The following is a 20,445-nucleotide window of genomic DNA, read 5'->3' as shown; positions in this document are numbered from 1 at the left end:
GTGGATATACCATTTGAAGACATTAGAAACAGAGGGACTAAATAATCGTATAGAATGGAATGCCTTTTTTAAACACAATTTTTCATATATATGCTTTGCAATATTCTTCCAATCTTGTGCAATAGTGGTATTGAATTGTTTTAAATTTAGAAGTCATTTTAAAGTTCAAATCTCTTTATTGAAACTTTATATGCATACAAAACAAAAGCAAACAATAATATGACAAGCATCAGTAACATGGGAAAAGGAGACATCGGAAAGTCATGTTAGACAGAATTCAGCAGCAAGATAACATTAAATGGGCTGCTAGGCATCCACTAAAGGAATGTAAACATTTGTCCTTTCTGCTGCTTGGAGTTCATAATGTCTAAATTAACAAATCAATTTCCACAAAAAATATATAATTGAGAGATACTATCTTTCCAGTTGGTAAAGACCAGTAGAAAAACAACAGATAATAGGATATCAATCAGCCTTGGCTTACAATGTCCATGGTGAAGCAGGATGCAGAGATTGTAGAATAATGATTTCAAGGGATAAATCCATCTCACACTTGAAGATATTTCTTAGTACATCCCATATGTCCAACCAAAAGCATTGTATTGCAGAACGTTCAAAAAACATATGAGCCAGGAAACCTATATGGGAAGAGCAGAACCAGCAGATGTTGGATTGGGTCAACCCTGCACTCCACATTCACCATTGAGTCCACACTGCTCTATGTGCAAGGAAATAAAACAATGATTAATTCATGCCTGCTGCCAATAACGGTCTATTAATAGTTCCTCAAAAAATGTTGCCAGATATAATACAAACTATTTGATGGACTATATTCATTATCCCATGAAACACAATAAAAGGTGGATACATCTTTCCCTTCACTAAAGATCAAATCACACAAATCCCTGATAGTGGCACAATCCTGCAATTTAACAGTCACTATTGAACTAATGCAAATGCAGTGGGTTAATTAAGCCCATTGATAACCACATGTTTTCAGGTTGGGATATTTAAGGGCAAAGTCAGTAAAAGTCACAAAGGTGGCCATTCTCCATTATTTGGGCCAATGACTAGATCTGTGCCTGCTGCAACGTCTCCCACTATATGGTATAATTGCCATATAAATCTTCAATTTAGGATTATGCTAGATTGAAATGTGAACTTCTGACCATAAAGAAATTTTGACTTCCCCATCCAAAGCTGCTAGTGATATCTGAGTGACAGTCAGTAAAGAATACGACTTGTGTTTTAGGGGGAGTTGTATTGTACCCAAGGCAGAAACACTAAATGAGGATAATAATGCATTTTCCACCCAAAGCCATGTAGAGGCCACCTTAGGATCCATCCAAAATTGCAACCATATCTCGCTAAGAATGTCAGATGGTATTTATAGAAATCTGGAAGGTTACCCCCCCTCCCTCCCCCCATGATGTTTAGAAGCTCATAGTTTAACATGTAACTATGTGGGCTGAGCAATGTCTCCATATAAAGGAGATGAGTTTAGTGTCTAAAGAGTGATATAACACCCTTGGGTGGATAATATGTAGGGTTATTCTGGGAGCCAGTGACATTTTAACAGAATTGATTCTGCTCTACCATGATAGCTGCAAAAGAGACCACTGGGCAAGACTTGTATCTACAATGTTGCTAACTTTAGTCATATTGAGTTGAAATATTTATTCTGAATTTTTGTGCACCAAAACCCCCAGGTTTTAAAGGTCTTTGAAGCCAAATAAAATTCATATCTGATGAAAGGGCCAAATTATTTAATGGCATAACCTCAGACTTCTCCCAGTGAACTTTGTATTCAGGGAAAGTTGAGAAAGAGTTAACTAAGTGAATGAAGTGTGGTAGGGATTGGCTTGGATTCTGGACAAAAAGCCAAACATCATCAGCACATGCTAACTTGATCTGCTTACCTCCCACTTGTATCCCTAGGATATCAGGAGATTGCTGAATAGGCCTACTGTCAGCATTTCTAGAAGGGGTCCCTTCATGTTAAAGAAAACCCCCGGAATTTCTTCTACCTAGTCAAGGAGGGGGGCTAGAGATGGCTGCAATCAGAAGGCAAGATGGGCCCGGAGATCACAAGAGTCATCCTCTTGGAACAGTTCCTTTAATGGTTATCCCTGCCTATGAAACAGTGGGAGAAGTGGCACCCTAAATTGAGCCCAGAGAGTGCTTTAGAATAGCCAAAACCTTCTGCCAAATCCAACCAGAGTCAGAACTGTATAAGGAAAAAATAACCCTTCTTGAAGTCCTAGGAGAAAAAGAAAAAGAGAGAAAAAATGGATCAGGCAACTAGAGGTATTAGAAACCACCCTCCAGCCTGAGATCTCCAAGGAAGGGGTCATAGCAATAGAAGTCCTTGTTCCCATGAACATGCCATGTATCTTAACCCTGGTCACTGGATCCATACTCCCTCACCTGTTTCAGGTGTGAGGGAAGAGGTCATATAACTAGACTGTCAGGATGTAACTGAAGATGCCATGGATGTGAATTTGGTAGCCACACTTGACTGCAATTTTGTGGAAGCTTTCAATCCAGAAAGTAGAAATTATGTATTACAAGTTGAGGTGGAATGGCATTCATACTAAGCAATAGTGGACTCCAGAAATTAAGACCCTTTTTTCGGAGAGAGATACTCAACCATCTGTGATTTAATTATGAGTAGACTGTGACCCTGGCATGTATACATGGTGACCAAAGGCAGTATCTGACAGCCCAAGTATCCTTTAAAATATCTGTAGGGCAAGCTCAGCTGGAAATGGCAGTCTTGCCTTGGCTACCTTACCCAGTAGTGTTGGACCAGGATCTCCCAAATTTCATTATCATCTGAGCTCAGATGATCACTGGCCCAAAGAAAGAGGAGGAGTCCTTCCCTGAGATTGTCCTCCTGGAGGACCCTGACTTGTATACTGAAAACCCAAAGTTGCCTAAACCCTGTCACCAGTGATGGTTAGAGAAACTGTGTTGCTCTCTGATCTCTAGGAGCTACAGTGAATGGAGAACCAGAGCCGGGAGAAGATGGTGGCCCAGACACACCAGACCCTTTAGACAGCCTACCTGAATAGAGTAGTGAAGGAGCCACAGGGAATTTCAAAAGGGCGCACTCAGAGGATGTGTCCCTTGGAGCAGCCCAGCTAGTGTTGTTTTGATAGATGGGAATCCCGTGGCAAACCAGGATCCCTCTAAGGTAGTACTCCTGTATTTAATAATTAAGAATGACTTGTTGTATAGGGTATCTATGGAGGGTGAAAAGTTAGAGCAACTGTTAGTCCCTCAACCCTAACTTATGTGGGCTAATTGCATGACTGTGGGCTAGTCATGCAATTAGCTCACAGTCACCAATTATGAGGTCACCTGGGGGAATAGAAGGCATGGGAGTGAATTCTGGCATGGTTTTTCTGGATGTGGGCATTCAAACAAGTTGTGCTCTTTTTTCAGTCCTGCCCAACCTGCCAGCAGAGTAGTCCTGGAAGGGTTCCACCTGCCCCTCTAGTGCCCAAGCCCATTGTCAATACCCCATTCAAAAGAGTAGCAATGGACTTTGTGGGACCCCTAGAATGCACCACCCATGGCAACAAATATATCCTGGTTATTTTGGAATATGCCACTCACTACCCAGAAGCCATTGCCCTGTGTAATATGAAAATTACCTTGGTGGCTAATTCACTGTGGGAAGTATTTCCAGAATGGGGATACCTGCTGAAATACTGACTGACCAAGGCATCACCTTTATGAACAGAGTTATGAAGCAAGTGTGTACCTTATTGAAAGTAAAGACCTTGAAGACATCTGTTTATCATCCGCAGACAGATGGTCTAGTGGAACACTTCAACAAGACTCTCAAGAGATACTGAAGAAGATTTCAGCTGAAAATAGGTAAAACTGGAATTCTTTATTTCCACATTGTGATGAGGCTACTGGGAAGATGAAGCTCCCACCTCAGGATCCCAGGTCCCTCTTTCACTCAGGGTGAGCTGGTTCTCAGTATGCAGATTTTATGCAAATCCACCTCAGGATCCCAGGTCCCTCTTTCACTCAGGGTGAGCTGGTTCTCAGTATGCAGATTTTATGCAAATTAGTCTACTACCCCTTTCTACTCGGGGTGACCTGCTTCTCAAAGGCAAACACAGTCAGGTCTCACCAACAGGATATTTTCAAACACATCTTTATTCCAGCCCCTGGGCACACTTCTTCCAGCTTAAGACACTTTTACAAGCTTAAACAGTTCTTCCAACTTAAACCTTTCTTCCTACTCAGTTCAATCTTCCAGCTTAAGCATTTCTTCCTACTCAGTTCACTCTTCCAGCTTAAGCACCTGGACACCCAGACCTTCCTTGTAACCCGGACACCCAGTCCGTCCTTGTAACACACAGTTCTTATACCTGGCACCCTAGGGCCTTCTTACCCCCAGCCAGCTTCCTTGCTTTACACCCAGTTCACCACAAGTCCAAAGGGCCAGCCAGTACTTCACATGGGGACCTCCTGCTTCAGCTACCAGCTCTCTTCTTCCACTGCTAGCTCTCCTCCCCCTCACCACTCAGGTGGGGTATTAAGTGTTTAATGGCCAAACAGGACCCAGCCCATAACCTGCTGCACCTGTTTCCACCTCCAGGACTCTCCCCGGTCCTAGTGACCTCCAGCTATACCTCCCCTTACTGGCTCCCTTCAGCGACTCACCCAGCCCTTCTCCCTGGACATTTTAGGGGAACAGCGCCCTCTAGGGGCCTAACCAGGGTAGGACAGCCTCTCCCTTCTCACAATATGTACTATTTGCCATCCAGGAGGTACCCCAAAATTCAATAGGATTCTCTCCACATGGAAAGAGACCTAGAAGAATCCTGGATGTGGTTTGGGAGGCTTGGAAAGATGAACCCAGCCCAGGAAGGAACCTGGCTGAATATGTGCTCACCATGGAGGAGAAGCTGAAGAAAGCTGGTGAGACAGCCAAGCTCTGCCTGGAGAAGGCTCAAGTGGGTCAAGCTCCTGAGCCTACAATCAGAAAGCAGTACAGAGAAACTTCCAGCCAGGGGACTGAGTCTTAGTCCTTTTACCCTCCTCAGAGAGTAAGCTATTATTCAAGTGGCAAGGTCCTTATTAAGCTGATGAAAAGATAGGACCTGTCAATTATAAGGTGGCCCAACCAGACAAGAGGGACAAGGTGAAGATCTTCTATGTTAATTTGTTGAAGAAGTAGGTCCCCATGACTGCAGTCCTGGTCCATAGAAACAACTTTGGACCAGAGGTCCCAACAGAGGCTGTTTGGTGACCAGCTCTCTGTCTCGTAGAAGGCCAACCTACAGCAGTTGTTATGCCATAATAATGATGTGTTCTCCAGAATGCCAGACCAGATCCACCTTGCAACTCATTACATTTTCACCTTTGGGAAAGATAGTCCTGCAACTCCCCTATCCGACAGACCGTGGCAAAGGAGGTCACTGAAACGCTGGAATTGGGTGTCATTGAGGAGTCAACCACTAACTGGTCATCTCCCATTGTGCTGGTGCTAAAGCCGGATGGGAGTATCTGGTTTTGTATTGATTTCTGGAAGGTGAATTCTGTCTCCAAACAAACAAGAGGCTTATCCAGTGCCAAGGGTAGATGAACTTAACAAGCGACTGGAAGGAGCCCAATTAATCTCAACCTTGGACCTGACCAAGGGACATTGGCAGGTACCCCTCACCTCGGTTGACAAGAGAAAAGAGCCTTTTTTAATGCTATAGGTGTTGCTGTTTGACCGTCATGAGGCTCCAGCTACTTCCAGCACCTTCTGGCCTGCCTACTGAAACCATAGGGAGACTATGTGGCTGCTAACACAGATGACATTGTTATCTACAGGAAGGATTGGAGGACCCATATCATCCAGGTTGAAGCATTACTGGATAGTCTACAGACCACTGAACTTATAGCAAATCCTAAAAAATGCTTCTTTGGAGGACAAGAAGTCCAGTATCTGGGGTACTTGGTTGGGAAAGGACAAGTGAGACCCCAGATCCGGAAAGTAGAGACAATCACCCAGGTGCCAGTACCCCAGATGAAGAAACAAATATGAACCTTCCTCTGCCTCATTGGCTATTACCTCCGGTTTATTCCAGGGTTCACTGAGAAAGCAAAACCACTAACCTGCCTCTTACAAAAGAAATCTCCAGAAAGGATACACTGGACCGAAAAGCTAGATATTGCCTTCCAAACCCTGAAGAGGGATATGTGTTCAGAGCTGGTGCTAGTCAGCCCAGACTTCAACCAGGCTTTCATCATGCAAACTGATGCATCAGAGGTTGGCCTCAGGGCCATTCTGGCCCAGGAACGTAGATGTCCTAGAGCAGCTGGTGGCACATATTAGCTGGAAGCTGTTCCTGTGAGAGAAGAACTATGCGGAGACTCTAGCTGTCAAAAGGGCCCTGGAAATATCCCAATATTTTCTATTGGGGCAACACTGCTTGCTGGTTACTAACCATCAACCCATTCAGTGGATGGCTCAACATAAAGACTCAATTGCATGTACCATACACTGGTTCCTTAGCCTTCAGCCCTTTAGCTATTGTGTAAGACATTGGGTAGGCCGAGACTATACTAACGCTGATTTTTTGTCTCAGGAGGTGGACCCTGATATGATAGGTGCTTAACTGGGCAGGGTTGAGCTGAGAGGGAGAGTACAGAACACTGCCCCTTACCCTTAAGAATAGTCCCTCAGCCTGAGTCACCTTAAGACCACTAGTCCCACCCAGGGAGGAAATGAGACAGGAGAGGTGTAGTCAGAAACAGGAAGTATAAAAGGCAGGGCCAGAATGGGGCTAAGGAGGCCCAGAGAAGGAAGAACTGAAGCCCCAGCATATGCCTTTACAACCTATGTCTAGCGACTGTGACCTGGCTGAGGTAAGCCAGCTTATGGATTTGAGACTTGTAAGCCCTGTTCTGAGATCTGGCTGGAGTCAGAAATGGAAACTCAGAGAGAGAGAGAGAGAGAGAGAGTGAGATAGTGAGAGAAAAGAACTTATAGGTTGTGCTTGGGGCGTGACAGTCAACAGCCACAGACTGTGTTTTGGGCCCTGTAAGAAGCAGGCCCTGGTTAAGACTGTGTTATCTGAACAAAAAAGATTTTTTTATCTTTTGTTCCTAGGCCTGTTGGAAAATAATTCTAGATGTAGTTTTTCACCTTTTATTTTACTACTGTGCTAAAAGTGGTCTCAGCACACGAGAAACCCATGAATTAGTCATATTGCAGGCCAGTTTTCAGCACAGCTTAGTAAAAGGAGCCCTTTAATTCTTAGATTGATTTCTGTTATCTAGGTTACTGCTTTTTAATTGTATGTAATGAATCGCTTTTGATATTTACCGTTCTTTAAACCATTCAGAACTAGTTGCTGACACAGTATACTAAAAACTGTTATATTATAAAGTTTATAGTTTAACCACAGTGCACCAATGTCCAATGGCAGTGTCTCATGCTTCTCCTCTACTGAATGGACATATTCATAGCAACCATTAAAAAAGCTATGCATTTCAGTCACTAGAGTTCACAGTAGAATGTACAACAAAGAAAATGAAATAGATATCTGAATCACTAAGAGACAATCCAGAAGGGACAGGCATAATGCAGCACAAGTAAACTAGTGTGGGGTGGGGAAAGTATGTATACCATTAGTGTTAGATTATTTATTAACCCTCTATATGTCTGTGACCTACTACTTCTGAGATCCGCCCAATTAAAAAAAAAAAGCTAGGCAGACTGTTCTGACCTGGTTCTACAGCCTGCCTCACTGACACAGACTACTCAATAATTACTGTGGATTCTTTTGGATTCGTATTAGGTAAATGAGACTTTTATTAGAGGTTCACTTCAAACAGAGAGTCTAAGATACACAATGATAAAGATGTATACACAACGATTAAGCTATATAACTGAAAAGAAATATAACCTATATATAGTTAAAAAGAAACAATCATTACATCACTGGTCACTACATCCAAGCAAAGCTAGGAGTTTCTAGACCAGGAAAAGAAGCAATAATACACTATACATACATTGTATCTATACATACATCACTGGTCTTTAATCTCTACATCCAGGCTCTTATCATCATCTGGTGTGTGTGTGTGGGGGGGGGGGGGGGGGGGACTGTTCATAGCAAAAATCCAGGAGTTTCTTTGACCAGGAAATATGGTTCTCTGCACAGTATGTACGATACTCACAGACAAACTCCCATCTTCACTGGTAGAAATTCCCCTTTTTATTAGGCTTACAACTCATGTTCAGTGCTAAGGAAAATTACAGAATGCTTGAGAATTTCTCTGTTTTGGTAAACAATCCTTACTAAATATGCTTGAGCATGTGGGAATGTGGTCACATGTTTCTCAGTCCAGGTGGCCAGTCTGAACTTAAAACAGGCTCCACCTCTCCCTTCACATACCAAATTAATTAGAGCTATGCCTTATCTTCTTCCACATTTCACACAAACAGAATTACTTCTAATCAAAAATACGGACCCCGAGTGCACTGTTGGTCAAGGCAGAGTTGAAAAACAATCTTTAAAATCTTCCATTACAGCAGACTTATAATTCTGTCCCCCACCAAACTACACTACACAAAATGTACAAGGTATACATACAACCTGATGCATACTTTTAGCTGGTGGCAGTGTGTTCCTCAGATGGTCAGTCAGATGCAATGCAGGTCTGCTCCTCAAATAGAATGCCAACATAACAGCCTTTGTATCAGATGTGAGCCCCTTTTTATACTGTAATCATGAGCTGCAGCTGGGCTAATGACATGCATTCTGGCCTTGGGGGTGATTAACACATATCTTTATTTATTCCTAAATATTGTTATGATTCTGCTGGATAGGCAGGGGAATGTTTGGGACTCACTTCTGATTGGCTTTTCAGGGGCTGAGCTGACATCTGATACAGCAGACATCAGAAGCCTGATCTATTTAAGCCTGTCTTTTCCCTGCAGATCTTGCTTTAGCGTTTGATTGTCTGTGATTGCTGTGTTTGCTCAGCTGAAGCCAGCCTGCGTTTGGACGCTTGTGTTCACGTTGGAGTTTAGACTTTCTCCTTGTGCTTGTTTGTTCTGTGTGTGTGTGTGTGTGTGTGTGTGTGTGTGTGCTGGGTATTCCCAGCATGAGCCTGATTGCCTCACTACCCCTCACATGGTTTGTTTTTGTAGTGGGTAAGTTTGTGCCTTAAGTCGTTTCAGTTTGTTTGTTTAGCTTTCTCTCTGTGTGTTCCCTTTGTTGTGCTGAGCTTCTGCTCTGCTCCCTGTGGTTCTGCCTCTCCCTGTTTGTTTTAGTTCTCTTTGTTTGCGGTAGCTGTCTCCTGTGTACGGTGAGTAGTGTTCCTTTTCTGGTCTGTATGTGTGTCAAGGCAGCTTCCTCTGTTTGCTCTTTCCCCTTTATCCTTGTCTGCTGAGTAGCTCAGCCCTGTTTTTTCCCTTTAGCAGTTCCCTTTTTTCCCTTGGTGGTTCTGGGGCCAGCTTGTATATTCCTTAGGTAGTTCTCCCTTTCTCTTTGTATGCTGTATAGCCAGCCTAGAGTGTATTCCCTTGTGGGGGCTCCCTGTATCATTGTATGCTGTAGGTACAGCCTAGTTCCATTTTGTGCTGAATGGTTCAGCCTAGTGTGTGTTCCTTAGGTAGTTCTCCCTCTCCCTTGTATGCTGTAGGTTCAGCCGAGTTCCCTTGTATGCTGAATGGTTCAGCCTAGAGTGTAGTCCTCATTGGTCCCTTTTTCCTTGAGTGCCTCATGGCACACCTTAGTGTATTTCTTGAATGGTTTTCCCTTTCCCTGTGTGCTGAATGGTTCAGCCTAGAGTGTAGGACATCAGACTCACAGAAACAGAAGCCTGCCTTTGCAGATCAGCAATGCGGCCACGCTGGAGAAGAGGACTTCGGCTGGCGGGGGTTGGGGACCTCCGCCAGCAAAGGTACCTGACGGTGACAGCAAGGGAGGGTTAGTGATGGCAGGAAGAGGTGATCGAAAGGGTTGGCAGCGGGGGGGGGGGGGGGGTCAAAGGTGGTGGTGGTGGTGGTAGTGGCAGCGGGGGGGGGGGGGGGGATGGCGGGGGGAGTTGGTGGTGCTGGGGGGGCTAAAATGTGCCCCCTCACCTCGGGCTCTGGACCCCCCTCCCGCTGAAGTCCGGCTATGCCCCTGCAGCCATGTATAAGTCCTTTAAAGATGTTTTCTCCAAACAACGAGCAGAGACATTGCCTCCTCATCGCCCCTATGATTGTGCCATTGAATTACTACCGGGACCTGAACCCCCTCGTGGCCAAGTGTATCCTCTTTCTCATCCTGAAGCTGAAGCCATGACCCAGTATATACAGGACAACCTTGCTCGAGGGTTCATTTGTCCTTTGAAATCGCCAACGGGCGCAGCTTCTTTCTTTGAAGAGAAGAAAGATGGTGGGTTGTGCCCATGTATTGACTATAGAGGGCTCAATGCTATTACGCGGAAGGACAAGTACCCTTTACCCTTGATTTCTGAGATGTTTGACCATCTTCAAGGAGCCCAGATATTCTCCAAATTGGATCTCAGAGGGGCCTATAACCTCGTTTGGATCCAAGGTGATGAATGGAAGACCGTGTTTAACACCCGCGACAGGCACTATGAGTAACTGGTGATGCCGTTTGGCCTGGCTAATGCCTCAGTGGTCTTCTAGTCCTTCATGAACGACATTTTCAGAGACCTCCTATATAAATTCGTAATGGTCTATCTAGACAATATCCTAATATTTTCTAGATCAGCAGATGATCATTATGAACATGTGAAGACCGTTTTGCAACGGCTAAGAGAGAACCAATTGTACATGAAACTAGAGAAATGTGAGTTTCATCGGTCTGAACTGCCTTTCCTTGGATACATTATTTCGAATCAAGGACTGCGGATGGATCTCTGCAAATTGACCGCAATTTTGCAGTGGCAACAGCCCACTGGGCGTGAGGTGCTGCAGAGTTTCCTGGGATTTGCAAATTATTATAGGCAGTTCATTCAAAATTATTCGTCACTGATCGCTCCTCTTACTGCTCTGACCATTGTTATTCTGGTAAACCAGTGTCCTTGGCAGCATTCTTTTGTCTCTATGCAAGGTTGAGGCTCATTAAACAATAGGCTTTAGCAGTGAAAAATGAAATGTCAGGATCTGTCTTTTAAAGTCAGGTTGTTAATACTGGATAGTGCCATGTATTATAATCCTATACATCCTTAACATATAGTGCTGTATGTAGTTCTTTTTTTTGTTTGCTCCTACAGACATCTAATCCATGTCCTCCTCTCCTGGAGTTAGAATTCAAAAACAGGCAAGTTAAGTCAGTTAGAAATTTTATGCAAATTAGTTGGGGGGTCTCATTCACTGACTTTTCCAAACACAATTCCTGGTCATTATACTCTTTTATTAGGTTTTATTCCTTAACTGCAACTTAACACTCACTCTCTGAAATCAATTATGTAGCCAGACTCAGTCTCTTCAAATATATCCAAAAAGAATCTTTATCAGTGATTACAGGGCTGGCTGGCTGGCATTCCAAGTATTACAGCATAGCCTTGAATATCCCCACCCCTCGGGATAGTAAAAAAATTCACAACAAAGCTATCTTCTTCCCCAAGGTTGTTACCCTTAAAGCACAAAATATTCACCTGACTTCTCTCAGGCTTCCAACTTACTCTTCTATCAGCATTGTCAACATTCCAGTCCTTTCTGCCTGGATCCATTATTATTTTTTGCAGCAGAACTTGAGGCTGTCAGAGTTTAAAGTCTGAGTGCTTCCTTCCTTAGCAATGAGCTCGGGCAGGTGAGGAGGCCCCTCTCCCTCTTCTTTCCCTTTTCTCTCCTGGGATGGAGTTTATATTGCCCACTGGAAAACTGTGCACACTTCTTTCCTTGGATTACAGACATCTCTGGGAGGAGTCATGACTCCAACATTCTAAAGCACAAGAATCATGCTGATGGACTCCCTTTCTTTATCCCTTAAAGGGACAGTATTCTTTAAACCATCCCTCGCCCTCTAAGGAAATTTCAGCCCATTTAAGAACATAAGAATAGCCAAACTGGGTCAGACCAATGCTCTATCTAGCCCAGTATCCTGTTTCTAGCAGTGGCCAATCCAGGTCACGAGTACCTGACAGCAGTCCAATTAGTAGCAATATTACATGCTACTATTCCCACAGCAAGCAGTGGCTTCCCCATGTCTATCTCAATAAAAAAAAACTATGGACCTTTCCTCCAGAAACTTATACAAGCCTTTTATAAAACCCAGAGACACTAACTGCCATTACCACATCCTCCGGCAACGAGTTCCAGAGCTTAACTATTCTTAGAGGGAAAAACTATTTCCTCCTATTTGTTTTAAAAGTATGTCCTTGTAATTTCATTGAGTGTCCCCGGTCTTTGTACTTTTTGAAAGAGTGAAAAATCAATTCACTTTTACCCATTCTACACCAGTCATGATTTTGTAGATCACCCCAGCAGTTTAGACGGCTAGCTAGGATCTATTTCTATGTATATTACAGACCTTTGTCCACTGCTTCTTTAGGAACAGAAGTTTATATCCTTCTCATCCCAGAAATATACTGGCAAAGCTTCCTCTGCTTTTCATTTCTTCCCATTGGAGTTTTTCCTGGTATTTGAAAGGCCCTCTCTTGGAGGAGTTTTTTTTCCATTTACTGCCTTCATGTCCAAATGTGCCCTATGGCTCCAGACCCCTTCACATGACAGCTCACTAATGGAAATATTAGTGCAGGTCCTGCAAAAAAAAAAAAAAAAAATCATTATTATACTGTTATGGTAAATCTGGGTTTAGCACAAAGTCCTGCATTAGAATGCGTTAAGCCCAGATTTTTGCCACAGCTTAGTAAAAGGACCCCTTAGTTCCCCAAACTTCTCACTCTTCCTATGTGTGGTAGAAAACCTCCTAACACTCCATATTTTACTTCTCTCCAACTCTGAGGACCATATGTGGCCAGGGTCTACCAGTCTAGCCAGGTCTGGTCCTAGGGTCTCTGGTGCCCCCCTGCAGACTATCAGTTGGTGCCCCCCGCCCTGCCCCATCCCGTCCTGTCTAGCATCTCCGCCCTCTTCTCCCCCCAACATCCCCCTTTTTCTTCCTGCCACCCTGCATGGTTTAAGTCTTTTTTAATTTACCTCTGTCCCAGCAGCCGCATCATTTCAAAGCCTTGCCTGTCTCTAGCCTTCCCTCCCTTCGTCAGTTCGTTCCCTCAGAGTCCCACCCTCGAGAAAAGAGGAAATTATGTCAGAAGGTGGGACTCTGAGGGAACGAACTCACGAAGGGAGGGAAGGCTAGAGACGGGCAAGGCTTTGAAATGACATGGCTGCTGGGACGGAAGTAAATAAAAGATTTAAACCCCCAAGGGCGGCGCGGTAGGGCGGCACAGCGCCACAGCAGCACCCTTGAAGGCAGGCGCCCCCATGCAGTGCTTACCCCGCTTACTGAGTTTGACCGGCCCTGAGTCTAGCCCCCTCCCCCATTACCATTGAGTGGAACTACTTTGAAACAGGGACCCAGCATGTTCTTTCTTGTACTGCAAGGAATGTATACATTTTTGCCTCCTGCTACAGATACATTATAACTGTATGATTAATTTGTTTTCTTTCCTATGCAATAGTATGTTTGGAAACTGCTTCATCCCCCATCTCTCCATTTCAGAGACACCAACAGATACACACACTCACATACAGAAGGCTGGAAGGAGTTCCATGAGCCCTAATCTATATGTTTTCTCCAACCGTTAGATAGGTCATGAAGTCCCTTCATATTGTTTTCTTTTTGTTTACTTTGTGTATGCATATGAGAAGGGAATGAATTGTTTAATCAGATCTTAGGAGCTCTGAGAGGTCAGAGTGTCAAGAAAATACACCATGGTGTATTAAATATCAATAGATCTCATAAAATAAAGAGTTGGAATATAAATCATGTGCTGCTTCTGAAACTAGTAAAAAATGGATCAGGGTGACCTTTGAAGACTCCACAAAATCTGATATAATTTCCCTCCAGAAAAAAGAAAAATTTAAAAGTCTTTCTTAATGTGCATCCATAAAATATGGGCATAAGTTAAATCAGATTTCAGCATGCTGAAACTGGCAAAACTGAATGGCAGTATGGCAGTTACAGAACAAGAAGAGGAAGAAAATGAAATATTACTAACCTATATCTCCAGCTCTGTTGTGTTAATTAATAGCTGATGCTAAACACTTTTCTGAAGAATGCATCATTATTTTATGTTTATTTGTGAGGTTCATGCTAAGGAAAATGTAGGTAGAAATTGTAGAAGAAACTTTATAGCAGTGCTACTTTAATTGGAGGTATGATGCACCATCATTTTGTACTAAATACATTCACTGTGCTATTTGCAGAAAACAAGTGAAGGTTATTTTACAGGAAACGATTTTACAAAAAATACAGCAAATCTAATCATGCACAGAGATAACTGCATTTTCTTATAGATGCATGGACAACTCTGAGATAACATTGAATTGAATTATACTGGAGACCAATTTCATCTGTTCCATGAAAGCATAAGTAGTTTTATTTCAATTTGCAAAGCTACACCATTTACAGAATCTGATACACATTCAGCTTTTCAAACAATGACTAGAAGATCTTAAGTCAACTATCCCAATATCTAGACTTTCAATAAATGAAACCTTCCCCTCCCATATTCAGCGCTATTTAACCATCCAGAATGGCTGCTGACCGGTTAATAACACTTAACCGGCTATATCAGCGGGGGATAACCAGCTAGCCCCCACTGAATATCCTTAGTTAACGGCTGGCAGATAGCTGATTATCAGGCTTATTATCAAAAGAGAAGGGCGCCCATCTTTCGACACAAATCAGGAGATGGGTATCCTTCTCTCAGGGTCACCCAAATCGGCATAATCGAAAGCCGATTTTGGGTGTCCCCAACTGCTTTCCATCACAGGGATGACCAAAGTTCCCAGGGGCGTGTTGGAGGCATAGCGAAGGCGGGACTTGGGCATGCCTAACAGATGGGCGATAATGGAAAAAAGAAGGGTGTCCCTGATGAGCAAGCCTCAAAAAGGTGCCCGAACTGACCAGATGACCACCGGAGGGAATCAGGGATGACCTCCCCTGACTCCCCCAGTGGTGACTAACCCCCTCCCATCCTGAAAAAAACAACTTTAAAAACTTTTTTGCCAGCCTCAAATATCATACTCATGTCCATTGCAGCGGTATGCAGGTCCCTGGGTGGGGGGAGGTGTGTGTGTGTCAGCGGAGGCATAGTGAAGGCGTGGACGTCCTTCTTTCAAATATTTTGGACATACTAAACTTCCCCCCCCCTCACCACCATCAAAGGAATGGCCAAATTTCAAGGGCGTGGAGAGGAGTGGCCTAGTGGTTAGAGCACTGGTCTTGAAATCCAGAGGTGGTTGGTTCAAATCCCACTGCTGCTACTTGTGATCCAAAATCCAAATAAATAAAGGGGGTTTCAGAGGCATAGCACAGGCAGGGACATCCTTCTCACAGAAACATCCACATTTTGGACATCCTCAACTACTCACAGGGACAACACTTGGACGTCCTTCACACATACTAAAAAAAAAAACCAGACGTCCCTGACGAGCTCCTGGACTTGTGCTTTTTTAAGGTTGTAGACAGCTATCATACACGCAGCTTGTCTGCGTTTATGAAACCATCTTTGGCATGTGCAGAGCAGCCACAACGCTTGCCTGCTCTGTACTGGCTTCCCCTCCTTAGGAAAGAAATCATGTACAAATGAGCTAACAGTGAGCAGCTCATTTGCATGCGATTTCCTTCATGCATGCCCGTTCCTTTCTGAATCGCTAAGGGACCAGTAAGGGAAGGGCTTTCTCCGTTCAGTTAGTGCATCAGTTAGTCCACTGCAGTGCCCCCTAGGGTGCCGGTTGGTGTCCTGGCATGTCAGGGGGACCAGTGCACTACGAATGCTGGCTCCTTCCATGTCCAAATGAGTTGGATTTGGTCATTTTTGAGATGGGCGTCCTCGGTTTCCATTATCGCCGAAAACCGGGGACGACCATCTTAACATTTATGTCGACCATCTCTAAGGTCAACCTAAATGTTGAGATTTGGGGGGCCCCGACTGTATTATCGAAACGAAAGATGGACACCCATCTTGTTTTGATAATACGGGTTTCCCCGCCCCTTTATGGAGCCATCCTGCGAGGACAGCCCCGTTCGATTATGCCCCTCCACATCACCCAATATAATCAGCTATCTGCAGATGTTTAAAGCCAGTTTAGTGGCCATATTTGGCCGCGTAAAAACGTGGGATATCTTTGACTGATTTAAAGATAACCGGCTAAGTCTGAATATTGACTTAGCTGGTTATCTTTAAACCATCCAAAAATAGACCAGATATTCAATGCCGGTCACTGAAAATGACCCTGTACTGAATATCCAGGCTCAGCGCCAACCATAGGAGGTAGCCGGTCTAATTCCCACAGTCTGAATATTGGCCCTATATACTTTAGGATTTATCAGAGGGAAAGATATTAGTTAAAAGTTTCTGGAACCAATATCGTATGACCCAAATCTTAATCGGTCCATTTTAAATATTATTTTGCAATTCCATAAACATTCTATATAGTCTTTAAATATTTCTGTATCATAAAGATTACCTTAAATGTGCTTCTGTTTTTCACATTCAAATGCAAATGGCAAATGCAAACATCTTTCAGATTAACAGCAGGAGTCTAAAATTCTGACATGACGCATATTTCAGAACCAGCATCAGGGAGGTCTCCAGTAGTTCAGTTGTCTCACATCTTACTCATTCATTTTAAGATCTGTTTTCACCATTTATGATACAGAAACATTTAAAAATGTACAGTCTATGGAAATTATTTTGTACTATTTAGTGCTGCTACTAGATTTTATACCAAAAGAGTCTCAGGTATGATTAATGCTAACTTTTTTTCTGAAGTTATCTTTACACTAGTAGCACCATCTAGCAGGCATCATCCGGTAAGTGAGAAGAAACAAACAAGCTTACTTTTTCTTTCACAAATAAATACCTGCCAACCTTTTGAGTGTCAGGTTTTAAGTGAGAAAGTGTCATTTACAGTCTAAAACTCCATTTTTGTATTACTTTAAAACCTGAGTTTACGAATGACAGCTTCATACCAAAAGTGTGTACATGGAGTCTATTAATCTGATCAGCCACCAAGAGACACATTTCATTTTGCAGACACTAAAATTAAAAGGATAGATCAATGTTGATGGAATTGTGAGGAAACAGGAGCCTTCTTATATAAGTGTTGGAGATGTTCTGTGATTACCATGTTTTGGTTTGAAGTGATGTTATGGAGACTTGAAATATCAGGTGAGATAGCAAGATGTTTCATTCCCTCCCTTCCCCCCACCCGCACTCTCTGCTGGCTCCTATGACCTGTCCCCTAGCTCCCTGTGTATTCCTATATATGTGCATGCAGGCACAGGAAAGAAAACACATCAAATGAGAGAGATGGATTTGCTGTAGGATGTGTTCATGAATGGCCCATTTGATTCATATATGCCTATTCGATAAGGCTCAAATCAGCTTATAGGAGAACATGAATCACAAACATTTTTTTTCTCATAAACTCAGTCATTAAATAATAATCTAAACAGTCAAATACTCTCAATACAGAGGATCCTGAGAAAGCAAGAGAAACATGTGAGTAGTCAGTACATTGATTTAAGTAACTGTTGGTTTGTTGCATAGCTAAAGGAAGTAATAAACTGTCATTGTCAGAAAGGAGAGCCTGAGGTTTTCTACTTAGGTAGATGGGTGGAACACTCTCTAGTGGAGAATTCCTGCACTTTTTAAAAATGTAAAACCATTTATATTTTGCCTATCCACAGTTTTAGGTGGGGAACTGTACAACATGCACAGTAAAAGTAGATACAAGTAAAATACAGAACACGTAAAACTTTCTAAAAATGTTACAAAGCACAAGTCAAAGAGTAAGCCACACAATCACATTGCATTTATCCACTACTGTCTTCATCTCACCTGAACTAAAATCCTAAGATTTTAATCAGGCTCCGCATCCAATTTCAATAAAATCTCAATATGATATATGCCTGGGGAAAAAAAACAAAACATTTATTTTTCAATTTGTTTTCTAAAATAGCAACTGTTCTCCACTATCCATAACTTAAATGGTAATTTATTCCATTCAGAAGAACCTGCCACAGAGAAAACCACACGGCACTCTTCCCTCTCTACACAGCCTTCATGCATCCCCCTCCCCACATAACACTTCTCCCACTCCACACGGCCCTTATCCATCTCCCTTCCCACCCTCCATCCCTCTTCCTCCACACAGCCCATATATACTCCCTCCCCACACACCACCCTTCCCCCTCCACAAAGCTCTCCTGCATCCCCCTCACCACACACCACCCTTCCCCCTCCACAGAGCCCTCTCCACAGTTTGTATGGGCTTTGAATATCTTGGCCTCTGGCAGCAGCTCTGGCTTTAGCATCAAGCCTGAGATGCTACCACTTCCTCTTTAGGTTTTTGGTGTCCCTGTTACAGTGGAACACTGTATTAATGTAGCAACATATGGCCACCCACTCCCACCTTTTGATGTATACACAGCCTCTGCTCTGGCTGACAAAATAGAGAGCAGTGTTGCTGTAGCACCTCCCTGACAACAGCTCACATTGCCAGCAATAAAGATTTCCTGTGGGTGAGCACTTTCTTCCTGCAAGCCATTTATTAGAATATGGTGATTTTGAATTCTAAAATTAGGATATGGACATCTAAATAGACTTCTTCTGCCTGTGTGAATCTGTGTTATTTGGCTATTGATGCTCTGTAAAATGGTATAAACCTGTGAATACTCATGTGAAATTGACAGCCATGTTGTAAAACTGCACAGGTGAACGGTCAAGTGGGACGGATGGACAGATTGTAAACTATGACCCATTATAGACATTCAGTAATTGTTGATTAAGTAATGTGCTTTATATTGAAGGCTGTTCTTTGACCTAGTATTTTTCTTGTATATAAGCTCTCACTTTAAAAAAATGTATTTATTTATGTTTAAAAATTGATATACCTTCTTGATATCACAAAATGCCAATCAAGATGGTGTATAATCATAAAGCATTAAAACCCCCACTTAACATAGCAGCACTATTGTTTCCTTGATATCTAAATGTTTATGAAAATCCACCACATAGAGGCTGCCATTCTTGTGACATGACTTTCTGACACGTGGCTTAACTTGGAAGTGGTTTCATTAAGGTAGTGGACAAAAATGGTGGTCTCCATGTAGTGAACTCACTTCAATAGCCTTGGATTCATATTCAAAGGAAGCATGGTTAGGGGCATTTCTATGACATTTTATGCATGGCCATTGACCCTTTCCTGTAACATTATCAAAAGGGATGAAAAATAGGTGAGCAGGATGGGATATAGCTAAAACAAGAAGTAGGTGGGTTTTTTTTCCAGAGAAAAACATTGATTGAAAGGATGGGAACTTCAAAATATGCAAATTAGTTTTGACAAAAGCTATATACCTTATACTACTCATGACTCTGCCCATGATCTAGATAGATAGATATACATATACATATAGATATATAGATATAGATAAAGATATAGATATAATAGAGGCAGGGAAATAAAATACTTAGATCAGCTAAGATACTCCTCACCCTGTTGTATATGAGAAATCATTGTAAGAAAACTAAATCCTCATTGTACATCTATCTATACATGTTAAAGAAAGGAAAGGCTTTCAGAGGGTTTTGCAATAATAATAATCAGAATACAAATTTATTATCGATCTATATAAATCTCACAGAACAGCAACAGTTATACAGATTTGTGCTTATCCAGGTATCTATATATTTATGTAGTTATCACACCAATACTATATACTCACAGTTTATGAAATTCTTTCTTGGTCTGTGTCAGAAGTTTCATACAACACACCGCACTGAGTTAACTGTAGGAAGGAAATTGGCTTCCTCTCTCTCTATCTTCCCCTCTCCCTTGCTCTTTGTCCTCTGGTTAGTGTTTGCCTAAGAAATATTTACAGCACATACAGACAGAGGCAACTGCCCTGCATAAAGCTGGTCAGTGTGACCCAGTGCTTACAGAAAACAGTCTAGAAAAGAAACAGATTAGTATGAGAGCAGGGATTGGGGGGGGGGGGGGGGGTAAAGTAGCCACTAAGGTTTTCTTCTCTCAAGGTATAGGGTCCCAAGTCACCTCATTTGAGGTTTATGAACTCAGGTTCAGCCCTTCCTTTCTTATATTACCTGGAAGAGGTTGTCTGCTTTCTCTTATAGCAGAGTCCTCTATCCAGATTTAAACCTTTCTGGACTCTAGGAGCCGGCAACTCCAACACCTAGTCATAGAGGTCACACTTCCTCTAGTGTGGTTAAGTATGCCTTGAACCTTTCTGGACTTCTAGGAGCCAG

General features: G+C 42.8%; 1 long non-coding RNA gene across 1 annotated transcript; it reads right to left on the bottom strand.

Moving 5' to 3' along the window:
* Positions 1 to 239: 239 nt before the first annotated feature.
* On the bottom strand, positions 240 to 19,968 carry LOC115460404. Its single transcript, XR_003940478.1, has 4 exons — positions 19,905 to 19,968; positions 12,516 to 12,746; positions 8,630 to 8,688; positions 240 to 718 (listed from the first exon to the last, which is right to left on the bottom strand). It is a non-coding gene; the product is annotated as an uncharacterized LOC115460404 (long non-coding RNA).
* Positions 19,969 to 20,445: the final 477 nt, after the last annotated feature.

This window comes from Microcaecilia unicolor, chromosome 1, assembly GCF_901765095.1.
Source record: "Microcaecilia unicolor chromosome 1, aMicUni1.1, whole genome shotgun sequence".
Classification (NCBI taxonomy): domain Eukaryota; kingdom Metazoa; phylum Chordata; class Amphibia; order Gymnophiona; family Siphonopidae; genus Microcaecilia; species Microcaecilia unicolor.
Note: the sequence above shows the minus strand (reverse complement) of the source record. Positions and strands in the feature narration are given on the sequence as shown.